Genomic DNA, 12,243 nt, shown 5'->3' with positions numbered 1-12,243 from the left:
AAGTTGACAAAATTTTTCATCTTCAAATGTCATACATGGGTGACAAAATATATTTCGTGACAAAAATATATATATGTGACGAAATTTTTAGTCACCAAACAACAAAATCAATGAAAACTTTTATATATAAACTGCAATAAATTTTGTCACAAAAAATATTTATTAGCGACAAATAATCACTTTGTCATAATAATAAATACAAATGACGAAAAAAATTCATCACTAAACTTGTCTCATATTTTATATTTCAATTTAAATTATTATTTCACAAATATCCCTGCTCATATCCCAATAGTCTTTTAAATGTAGTAAGAAATCCATTAGCTATTATATACCACTCCACACAAAAAAAAAAAAAAAAAAAAAAAAAAAAAATCACTAAAAAATTTATATTATAAATCAAAATATATCTATCAAACAAATTTAATAATAATTCATTAAGTACAACAAAAAAATCATCAAAGCAAATCCCAAAATAAACTAACATGGAGTTCACAAAAAAGATAAATAAATCAACACTCGATCTTGATTTGCAACTAAAACTAAGTATCAGTTCAAAAAAAAAAAAATTCAACACTTGATCTTCATTTGCAAGAATGCTTCCAGACGTCATCAAAAACCAATCTGCAAAAAAAATAAACAAAAAAACATTAATATATTATCAATTACATCTAAACTCATATTTAAATAACTTTATTTTATAAACCAATTTAGTAGAGATGCATATAACAATCCAAAACTTCAAAAAGTTGAGGTGATCCTTGATGATAACCAACACGGATAACAGAAGATGACAAAAGATTGCAGGAATACCATGTATCACTAGCACTAATGCCAACAAGAACCAAAGAGAATCACAGGACATGTTTGACACAAACTAATCAGCCCACGGTTTTTAGAAGAGTTAACATTTTCATTGAAATCTAAATATGTTCCTGTTTTATTTTTAACCTCAACGAGGTAAAAAGGTCAAAACACACACATGCGAGGAAGCATAAAAACAAAAACAAACACAAACACACATGAATAGATATTGAAATAAAAACACAATTAGACCTCCAAACAGTTTGGATTAATTACATTTTATATGGTTTTGTCCAAAAACACTTTACTTCCTTCATGTTTAAAAGTATACACATTAACCCTCCTAAAATTTGGAGTTAAGTGCAAACGTTGCAAATTCTGGTTAAGTTAACCGTGCATGTACAACACACTAAATTGAGCGTGTGAATCTAAGAAATATATATAATGACACTTTTGCCCCTTTTTTAATTTGCCTTTTTCTATTCTTTTCTTCTTCATTCCCTATCCCTCCTCCTCCTTTCTATAGCAGCAGACCCACTCTCTCTTTCCCTTCTTCTCACTTCCTCCTACACCTCACATGCCACCACCAACCAATAGCCTCATTGGCCACCATGGCTATCAACCACCTCTAAAACAAAACCCAACAGCCACTTCCCCAGACATCCAGGTTGGGTGACTTAGCAACCTCATAGACACAGTCCACCATGACACTACTGTGCATGGCCAAACCTAACCCCAACACCAAGTGGACAAGCACCTTTCATCCATTGCATATTTCTCTCCCTTGCGGGGAAGTAAAATTTAAAACTCATCTCCCTCTAACAGTCTAAAAACATAAAGTTCCAAACACAAGTTCAAAAGGCAACGAATCACCTTTAAGTTTTGAACTATGGAAACTCTTAAAAAAAAAAAAAACAATGAAAATGAGAATGGGATAGAAAATTTAGGGGAAAATGCTATATAGTTGAGTACGAGACTAAGGAGAGACATTGTCATTTTTTAAGGCATCTAAGTTAAGAACAATTACGATGTTATTAATGAAATCATTAAACCAATGATGTGTACTGATCCATCACTGTAGCCAAACTTTATGTTAGGAACAAAAGCAATTATTAACAATTAACAATAGACTACTTAAATTAGTACTGAGAAAAAAAATCACTGTAAATAAACTAATCCCTCACAGCAAGAGGAGTTGTATAGGTGTCATATGAGAGGAGGGAGAGGAATGATATAGGACAGACCATGGGACAAAAAAGGAAAGAACGAGAAGAAAAACAAAAGAAAAGAGTCCCATCTAACACTCTATTGTTGACCTTGAACTATGTTTTTTTGAAGAATTAAACAAAAATCAAGTTGGATTTTCTTCAGTGAGTCTACAAGTCAACAGTTAACATTCAACATATTCTATCAGTTAGCAATATCATATCATATACAAAACAACTAGCAGAAAAACACTAATGGGATATCTTTTCTCAAAAGAATCTTTTGGTGCTCAATCACAATCGAAGTCCTTAACATTGGCTAGGATTTTCATTTCAGCTTTTAACAATTGGCCATTATAGCTATCAAATCTAAGGTATGTCCTTCCAACAGCTAAAATGCAAAGGGTTGGAGTTAATGAATATAACAGGCTGATTATAATAATAATAATAAAATGCACTGCACTGCACTGCAACATCAAGTACAAGTGTACTCAATATTTTCTTCAATGATGCCAAGATAATAAGAGAGGTTGTGCAAGAGTCGAGTAACTATTTTATGAAAATTGTTTCATGATCACAAAAACAGTGGGAAAAAATGAAGACAGCAATATGAAAAATATGTGGCACAAGGTTTATGAAGACTTGAAAATCAGGATGATTTATGCATCTGGAAGTTTATGAACAGCTGGTAATGCCAAACACCTTGCAAGCAATGCTATGCATAAACAAATTTGGATTCAATATAAAGTGATCATTATCTGGTTGCCAAAAAAAAAAAAAAAAAAAAATTAAAAGTAGAGGAAGAAGAAGAAGAAGACATCACACAATTTCATTCTTCTACATAATTCTATTCACCTGAGCACTATATCATCCTAGTTGGGTTCTAAATCTTCACTACATGAAGAAGCAAAATTGTACTGCTCAAAATTTGAAAAGCACTTGAAAATGGAAATAAGTTTTGTTTTTCCAGCATTGTTAATCATTCCCTTGTAAAAAACCATGATGTGACAACAGCAAATTTAAGAATAAAAGTTTCCATGAAGATATTTAACTTTAAAATTATTTTTTTAGGAATCCCAAGTGAAATAAGATATTCAAGAAATTACAAGATTTGAAAACACAGGATTCAAAACTCCATGACAAATCCTATACATTTAAATAATGAGACAAAATCACAAACTTTTAGTAATTTAACATCCAATAGAACAATGATGATTTTAAGTGATGGGCTCACTTCTTGAGCTCTGATAGATAAATACTGTAATGTAACATATGGTAACGGGGAAATACATTATATAGTCATTATTCTGAATCAATAAGTTGTGCATCAAGAGACTAACCTTTGGATTAAGGGCCTTCAATTGATCTTCAAACAATTGACGGTAGCAACAAAAACTGCAATCTATACAAACTACGCTATAGATAGTTCCATGTAATTCAAGTGGGTTGCTACCAGCAGAATGGTGTAACCTGTACAAGATGTTGATGAATTAGGTCCATCAGTTTTGCTTAGGGTACTACAGAGCCTTGAAATTCAATATGAAAAAAAAGTCGGTTACCTGTCAACATTTTGTGTAATCATGAAATTTATCCGGCTGGTTTTTTCAAGAGATGACAAAGCAATATGAGCTGGACCAGGCTGTGCTGCAGTGGAGTGTCTCCATCCTGCATAGCTCTTCGCCCAATACCGCCTTCTGGCCCGAGTTAAACAGAGAAACTCCTATCCATAGAAGATCCCAGGAGGGCATAAATTAATCATGGAGTTTCAGCCATTCAATGTAAACAAGGACAATTATAGTGGACTATTTCAAGTAACTGATCAATTGTGCCAAATTTTTGAAACACCAAGAGGAAATGTTAACCATTAAATTTCATGCATTTTTAAGGAAGAATGGAAGGAACAGATGGAAAAAACCTCACTTCACAACAGATCTGTAGCAGAAAGATTCATGTCTATGGTTCCATCAGTTAAATTCAGAATAAATTCAAGAAAACAAAGAACACTGATGAAATCAAGGAACAAGGCAATGTCACTATGATGTGCACGGGTTGAACTGAATCTTTTTTAATGAATAGGAAGGATTTGTGCCACAAATGACTGCACATAAATAAGTACAAGAAAATTTATTTATTTTCACAATATTTTCAGCAAAATATTAAAGTGCTTTGTTTCATATAGAGGAATGGCAATCTAAAGTCATTTCACAGATCCTTTTTTCTAGCTCCAAATGTGGGATACCTAAGTCATTTCTGTTCCGTACTAGTTCCAGTTTTTTTAAGAGTGATTAATGTTACGATCACTAAAGTGAGCTACAAAAATTCAACTTAATGGAGCATAATTTTCATTTTTCAGTGAGTATGCAATCCTATAACACAGTTACAGGTTGTTGATGTAATGGAGCTGATACCAACTATCAAAAACTTATTTGTTGCACAAGAAGCACAAAACATAGAAATTTATTAATCTAAGTTATTCGTTATTACAAATAAATTAATACAAAAAACATAAAATTTTCAAAATTTGCAATGCATGCGTGATATCTATTCTCAAACCTTGGTGTATCCATGTGATCCAAAATATTTCATTTTTTATTAATTTCCAAGTCTTTTCAAGAATGACATCAATATCTTTTGATTCATCACTATATCCATGTTCTTTTAGGTTGTAATATATCTTCTTAGTATTGATATTTTATTCCTTGTTGAGCCTTTGGATTAAATAGATCATGTAGACAGTAGCATTTTTGTTGGATAATAATTAATAAATGCCAGGGTATCTTCATCTCTTTCACAGTTGTTCTCTAATGTTTTGACTCCATAAGGAGCTGCTCCCAATTGTTTCATTCTTTTTATTATTACTCCTCACTCTAGTTTCCTTCTGATCAAGGTAACTCCTAAAACCAAGTAGAAATAGTTACCCCTTCCACAAAGAAACATGATAAGAGATAAAGATAATAGAGCACATGCCTTCAGATCACCTTGTGGGTAATTGGTCTGAAGCCAGAACTGTAAGCTCCATTTGGGCTGCATTGAAACAAAACAATCCAGCATATTCATAAGAATAAATAAATAAATGAAAACAAAATAACAAAAAATTCCTGTAAGCATTGAATTTAGAGTAGCAATGATAATGTCCTATAAATTAAAAGATTATGTTGCAAACTATAAATTTAGCAGTGCATTAAGTACTAGAAGTAGGGTGTTGGTTGGTTGGTTCAATCTTGAGAATTCAGTGGCTATGTTAGAAAGTACTCCGAATATCAAATCATGAACGCTCTTTTAGATTTAAATACCCCAAAAACCAAATAAGCAATAGAAATTCTATTATATTCTTTTTAGATAATGATGGTAATCAACAAGAAGACCCATACACAATTGATTCAGAAGGAAAACAAATAAATTCGATAACAAGGCATGGTGAAAGAAAACCTTTGATGGTGAAGAAGGCCCACATGCTACACATTAAGATAGAAGCCGAAGGTAAACCTAGTCAACTACTGCCAACCAAAATGCGGCATTCTGAAATATATACATATCCAGCAAGGAATAAATACAGAACAAAAGTTATTGCAAATGATTTACAAATTTTGCTTTTGCGACAACCTGCAAGCACTTTTTGGTTGCCACAGTGGCAAAATGTACAAGATCCAATAAAATTCAAACTAACATTCAGAATTACAATTCATATCTAGAAAATAATCAGAATGCCGATTATTAATTAGTAAAATTACAAGAAACTTACAATTGCGAAATTCATGCTTCCCTGAGACATATTTTTACAAGTAAATTATGGTTGGAGGTTGCAAACAAAATTTTGAGGGCCTAATATGCTCCACGTAAACTTTAAAAAATTGGAAACAAAACCTTCTATAATCAGGAATTCCACATTCTATGCTTATTCCAGCTCCAGTCAAAAAGATAAGTTTGGTACTGCACAATAAGTACAGAATCAATACAACAGAACCTAGTAAGAAACATACACATAGTTCTGAACCGCATTATTGATTAAGAGAATGTCAAATTTGGAAACCTCTATTTAAAGAATTGGTATAAAAGCTCAACATCTTTGATGCTTGGGGGATCTGAATCAGGAACCAACTTCTTGTCCCTCAAAAAGCTCGAAGACAAATTTTCTTTAGTTATTGATGAAGTCCCATTAATAGATATTCGACATGTAGTTTGTACAAATTTTACAGAGCCTTGAAAAGGGAAGATTTTTTTCACTTTGCTTGAAGACCGCATATTTTTACTACTTGACTGAAGCGTATCTGTAAAGACAGAAAACAGAATAACAAACATTTATACCAAAAGTATAGAACATCACAGGACAGGAGCTGAAGAGATGGTAATAAAAATAAATAAATAAATAGGCACTAGCCTTTCATTGTAGTCCCAAGCATTTCCCCCACACCTTTGACGGTCTGTATGTTCAGAATAGAATTTCATTTGGTAGCCCATGAATTATTCAAACATTAGAAAATTGTAGCATGTGTTCGTCATCCAGTAGAACAACTAAACAATATGGCCCATTTTAAAAATATTACTGCAAATGTTCGATAAACCAAAAAAATGCAGAATGCAAATGAGAAGGAAGTTAACTTACCCTGTTACTTAATGGAATACCAAGGATGTTACCCATCTCACTTCTCCAAACCCACAGAGCATTTCCTTCTTTTTGTGACCCCGATGTAGAAAAAAGGATACTCAATACAATCCCCTAGCTGCCACAAAACCCATTGCTCCATTAAGGAAGCACACAAACATTTTAAGGTAAAATAAGAATATAAACATTTGGGCCAAGTTGCTGACATATTTACCAAGTCTTTACATGTCTCTTGGTTCCAGATATTCGTTATTAGTTAGTTAGTTACTCTTCTCTTTCTTTAACTCTCTGTGAGTGTGAGTGTGTGTGTGTGTGTGTGTGTGTGTGTCTAGCTTAAAGCTGAGAAATGAATATGCATTAGAGTCTATTCTTTTGTTCACCTTAAAGTTCAATTTCATAAATGCTGGAGAACCAAGTAATATGTATGTATGTATGATGGCTGCTTCTCTATTCAGTCAACTTGGAACTTGTGGAGAGCCCAGCATCCCAAGGTGCAGTGGGCTAAGCTGCTTTGGTTCAAGCATCATATTCCTAGGATTAGTAGCATTGTCTGGATGGCCATTTATAACAGGCTGAGTACCCTTGATGGGATGGTTGCCTTTGGTGTGATGGATACTTCTAGGTGTGTGCTTTGTGAGGCTGATGATGAGAACCATAATCATTTATTCTTTGAGTGTTCTTACTCTTTTAGAATCTGGTCCACTATGACAGCTAAGTGTAATGTGAATTGGCCTAAATTGAATTGGAACCACCTTGTGAATTGGTTAGCTACACAGCTTACTGGCTCCTCTCTGGCTGTTACTATTTGTAAATTGGTCTTCACTTGCTCTATTTACTGTATCTGGCTAGAAAGAAATTGTAGAATTTTCCAAGCTACAAAGTCTACTGAGGTGGCCATCATCAGCAGGATTAAGGAACTAGTAAAATACAGGGTGATGTCCATCACTAACTTCAAGGCTGATTTAACTAATAATTGGTTCTTGAAGAAATGGTCTCTACCTGCTTTTGTGATCAAATCTGGTAACTGTTTATAATCTGCAGGTTATTGGTTGGTCCACTTTAAGGGATGTAGGTTGAGTGTTTAGAGGATTAAACTAGTTTACTGAGTGAGTGATATGAGTCTTGTGGGTTGAGTGAGGTGAGCCTCCAGTATAACTAATTGTTTTTCCGCAGGTTAGTTCATTGTAGGTTGGCTGGTTGTAATGTAGGGAAAAGAGTTGAGTGATGTGAGATCCTAAATAGGCTTGAGTGAGTATGGTAAGCTTTGAGGATTGAGTGATGTAGCTCTACAGTCTTCTTTTCTTACTGTGTGCTGTGTAGGTTTGGCTGGTCCTAATGTTTAGGGATGGTGGGTTGAGTGATGTAAGTTCTGTATGTTAGGTTTGTGTAAGTGTAATCCTCTATACTTGAGAATTGTGATTTGGGAGCTTTCTTCCTTTGAGGGTTGAGTGACTGTGAGATACATTTTGTTCTTTGGTTTTGCATGCTCCAGTTCTGAGTTTTGAGTGTTGTATGAAAGTTGAGTAGCTGCTGTCCTATATGAGAGTCTTGTTTGCATGCTTATTTTTGAATTGTATCACCTTAGCTTGTGTTGATCCTTGTGTTTTCCAGGCTCTATTAATTCTGAGCTCTGGTACTTGGCATCCACTGCTTTGAATATAATCTGTCCAGCTATGACTAGATGCTGCTGGCTTCTATAGTGCTCTGCCTTCCTCTCTACAGATTCTCAGTTGTCTTTGCTGGTAAAGGAATTTAGCAGGCTGTCTTTGGTTCTTGTTTAATCTTACTATGTAATACATTGATATGTTTTGGTTTCCTACCCAACTGGGATGTCATTGGGATGTCTTTTCTTTTTCTATTTTTTTTGGAGTATGTGGCTTGAATATTATGTAGTATGTTGTGTTGTAATTGGTTGCTCCTGGCTGGAACTATGTGTTTTGATAGTTGTTGGATTGAAGAGGGAGTGAAGTTTACTGAGTATGAATTGGTGTTGAAGTCTGATGTGGTTCATGCAGAGTTACTGTCATGTTTGGGAAATCAATCTCAAGGATCTGCCAGGTGCTTCATTTTGATGCACATTTAGCAAGTTTTGGGCTGCCTCTTGTTCATGAACCCCATCCTTTGTATAGGACTTATGAACAGTTTTGCAGTCTAGGCCCATTTTAATTTAGTTTATTATTATGAGTCTAGCTTGGGGTTGCTAATATGTTTGTTATGTATAGTTTCTTAGTAGGGCCTGGGGTATACCCCTTGTAAATCTGTAAATCTTGATAGTCTAACTTCTTTTCATCTTGTTGCTGGAATTCTTTAATTCTACTGTGTCTTTTATTGACTGCAAAGTAGTCTAAGTTGAAATAGTGAATCTGATTGGACTGTACTCAAGTGTTTGTGATTTCAAAAATCTTTTGAAATTAAGAAAAAAAATTGTAGGACTGAAATCAAAACTGTAAATGGATAGAGCTAATACGTGTGATATCATTACAAGATGCAAAAAAATCTTAACCAAAGGTAGTGTTGAATATTGACATCAGTTATAGGTAGTGGTGGGTACCCAATGTGAGAGCATTAGAAGAAAGATACATTGAACATGGGGAAACAGTAATTTTCGTTCCATGGCTTTTTCTAATCCATGATATTATTAAACAATAAATGAGAAGAAGTACAGATAAGGGTAGCTCAGATATGATATTTTCATTTAGTATGTGTAAGAACTCAATGGCTATAGGTAGTAGTGAACTGGGGATATTTTAGATTTCAAGCTGAAACTTGCAAAGTCTAGTCTCGGTTAGGATTTTTGCAATTTTGGGAGAAATGCTTGAAAAATTCATGAGTTGCAGGGCTCAAAACTAAGCCATGGGTAGAATAAAGATAGAATTTAGATAAATCTGTTTAAATTGCTTTTTTATACTCTATTAAAACTCTCATCATGTGGGTTTGAAGTCATTTTTTTTTCAAAATAACTTGGCCCCTTGTTACTGTAGTTTAAACTGCTTTCAATAAGGTCCAGCTCATCAATTTGAAGTAAAATATTCCTTGAGTTTTTTCAAATCCTTGAAACAGTGCCAACATATTAACATGACCTGCAAAAACTCAAATAAAAATGTATACAAAGAGAATAAGAAGACAATGACCCCTAATAGAACAACAGAGTCCAAGCTAAAGCCAAACAGATGAGCTTTTTGTTTATTCTTTGGAATCTTTTTTTTTTTTTTTTTTTGGAACTATATTATTTGGAATCTGATCTCCAGCTTTTTCACCCAACAATCAATTTTGATTTCAAGTGCATTATCTGTACTGGTGGATTGTTTGACTAACTTTGATTCAAAATCTTACACGGAATTATTTAGTTATGAGAAAATATATCCAAGTAATTGAGATGATACCACAATCTTAGTAAACTTGGTTTGTATTAGTATACTTTAGATTCTCACTATAATTTATCGATTTGTTAGGGGAGGTTGGTGTTGTTTGATCTTCAAAAAATTGTCCCACTAAGCAAATCCCATATATGATTTCAATTCCAGCAAAATAAGTAGTTTTTGAACAAATTATAGGTTGGATTGCAACCAACAGCTTAGGTAGTTTACGAACAAATGAAATGAAATTTTCTGGCAAATCTGACTTTCTAAGCTCCTATAATAACTTAAGTAATCCTAATGAAGGATATAAGATACAGAAGACCTGCAACAAAAAAAATAGGCCTAACTAGAAAAATTATTAAAAGCACCCTACACTAAAAGCTAATGACTTGCCAATAGGTTCTTCCCCTCATTCTTCTTGTTCCTGCAGCAATGTTGTTTCTTAATTCTGTTGTCTAATCAAGTATAATTTATTAAACCAGTTGGAAGTGTAATTGTGATAACATGTAGTTTTCTATTGCTTTGAAACTGCAATATATATCATCATAAGGTCCTCATAATTTACTATATGGCTTTGCCTGCTTTGACCTATAACATATCTTGTAAAAAAAACCTCATATTTCTGATTAAAAAAACAGAACTGCTAAGATAAAATCTGTCTTCTTCTTCAAAGAACAGAATGAAACCAGAGCAACATTCAACTCTCTCTCTCTCTCTCTCTCTCTCTCTCTCGGCTCTCTTCCTCAAATCTGAGCAAAGCATTAATGGCTAAGAATTAATGACCAAAAAAAACCTAGAAATACATATAAACTTCAAAAACCAAATGATAAATCAAAGCTTTTAAATCGCTCAATAAAGAAAACAATTCCAAATTTATTTACCAAATCAACAATAAAGCCATATTATAAGCTACAAAAATTGTGAAGATTGAAAACCCATAACAATTTTGAAACAACTCAATTCAATCGATGCATTACAAGAAAAAAAAAATAGACAAAAAAGAACCTGGGTTTGATGCAGAGTGTGGAGCCCCGTTTATACAAGAAGAGCCGACGGTAGTGTAGGCGTTGAAGGTGGAGTAGCGAGGGCAAAGAGCTATGGCAGAGAGGGAGAGGTATTGGGTGCGTCTGTTTTGATAAAGAGAGAGGGAGAGAGGGAGATGATCAACAGAGCAGAAAAGAGGCAAAACAAAAATAAATTACCCTATTAAATTTTTTTTTTTTTTTTTTTGGATTCAAAATTATCCTATTGAGTTGATAAACAGAAAAGAGGGAAACAAAAATTAATACCTTATTTTGAGAAGAGATGATAAATAGAAAAGGAGTACAAAAAAAAATAATATCCCTTTCTTTTTTTTTTGGGGTATTTTTTTTAAGGTCCCTGATATTATGATTTTATAATATAAAGGACATCAAATATTTTCATGATGTCTAAGGTCCCTTAACAGGATCCAGAGAAATTTCAGTCCCAGAGAAATTCTCTCCAGAGAAAATTGAAATCCAGAGAAATTTCAGTCCTAGAGAAATTCTCTCCAGAGAAAATTGAAATCCAGAGAAATTTCAGTTCCAAAGAAATTCTCTCCAGAGAAAATTGAAATTTATCTGAGTACCAAATAAATCCAGAGAAAATTGTGGAAAGGAAATTTGTATGGCTATCCAGGAAATTTCTTTGACTTCGCAAATTTCTCTGGCTCTAACCCACAAATTTCTCTGGTCCAAAACCAGAGAAATTCTCTTCAAACCAGACAAACCAGAGAAATTCTCTGGATTGAAACCAGAGAAATTCTCTCTATTTACAGTAAAGTTGTATTTTTATGAACAGAACTTGATGATTGAGTTCAAAAACCATTCACCAAATGTTAATGGGACTATCAATATTGTGTAACTCATTATTGCCTCTAAATTAAAAATAAATAAATAAATAAATGATCCAGTGCATCAACAAGTACTCAAAATCAATAAACAAAGTTGCACAACAATCAAAACACAAAATGAAATTGATGAAAAAAACAAAATACACAAACTTTAATCTCAACTTTAATCAACTATCTTGTGGTTCCATTTCTCAGCTTCTCTTACAATGGAATCCGGTGGTGGCGCCACTGTGTTTGGGTGGATTTTCTTGAACATTCTGGGAAAACAACCACAGGAAACTCTTCTTTATCTTCCCTTTCCTTTTCTGTTCTCTTCATCTTCTCCTTATGGAGCTTCCGCATCACGTAAACTTCGGCAAGATAAGGTCCAACCGTTGCCATGAATTAAAAATAAACACC

At 33.6% G+C, this 12,243-nt stretch overlaps 1 pseudogene across 1 annotated transcript; it reads right to left on the bottom strand.

The window, feature by feature from the left end:
- Positions 1 to 370: 370 nt before the first annotated feature.
- On the bottom strand, positions 371 to 11,181 carry LOC114275261 (NAD-dependent protein deacylase SRT2-like; annotated as a pseudogene). Its single transcript, XR_014340214.1, has 9 exons — positions 10,977 to 11,181; positions 6,613 to 6,730; positions 6,388 to 6,521; positions 6,040 to 6,277; positions 5,874 to 5,939; positions 4,988 to 5,033; positions 3,569 to 3,729; positions 3,350 to 3,479; positions 371 to 624 (listed from the first exon to the last, which is right to left on the bottom strand). The product of XR_014340214.1 is annotated as an NAD-dependent protein deacylase SRT2-like (transcript).
- Positions 11,182 to 12,243: the final 1,062 nt, after the last annotated feature.

This window comes from Camellia sinensis, chromosome 9 (genome assembly GCF_055761805.1).
Source record: "Camellia sinensis isolate YWXY chromosome 9, ASM5576180v1, whole genome shotgun sequence".
Taxonomy (NCBI): domain Eukaryota; kingdom Viridiplantae; phylum Streptophyta; class Magnoliopsida; order Ericales; family Theaceae; genus Camellia; species Camellia sinensis.
The sequence above is the reverse complement of the archived record's forward strand: the minus strand, read 5'-3'. Positions and strand labels throughout refer to the sequence as shown.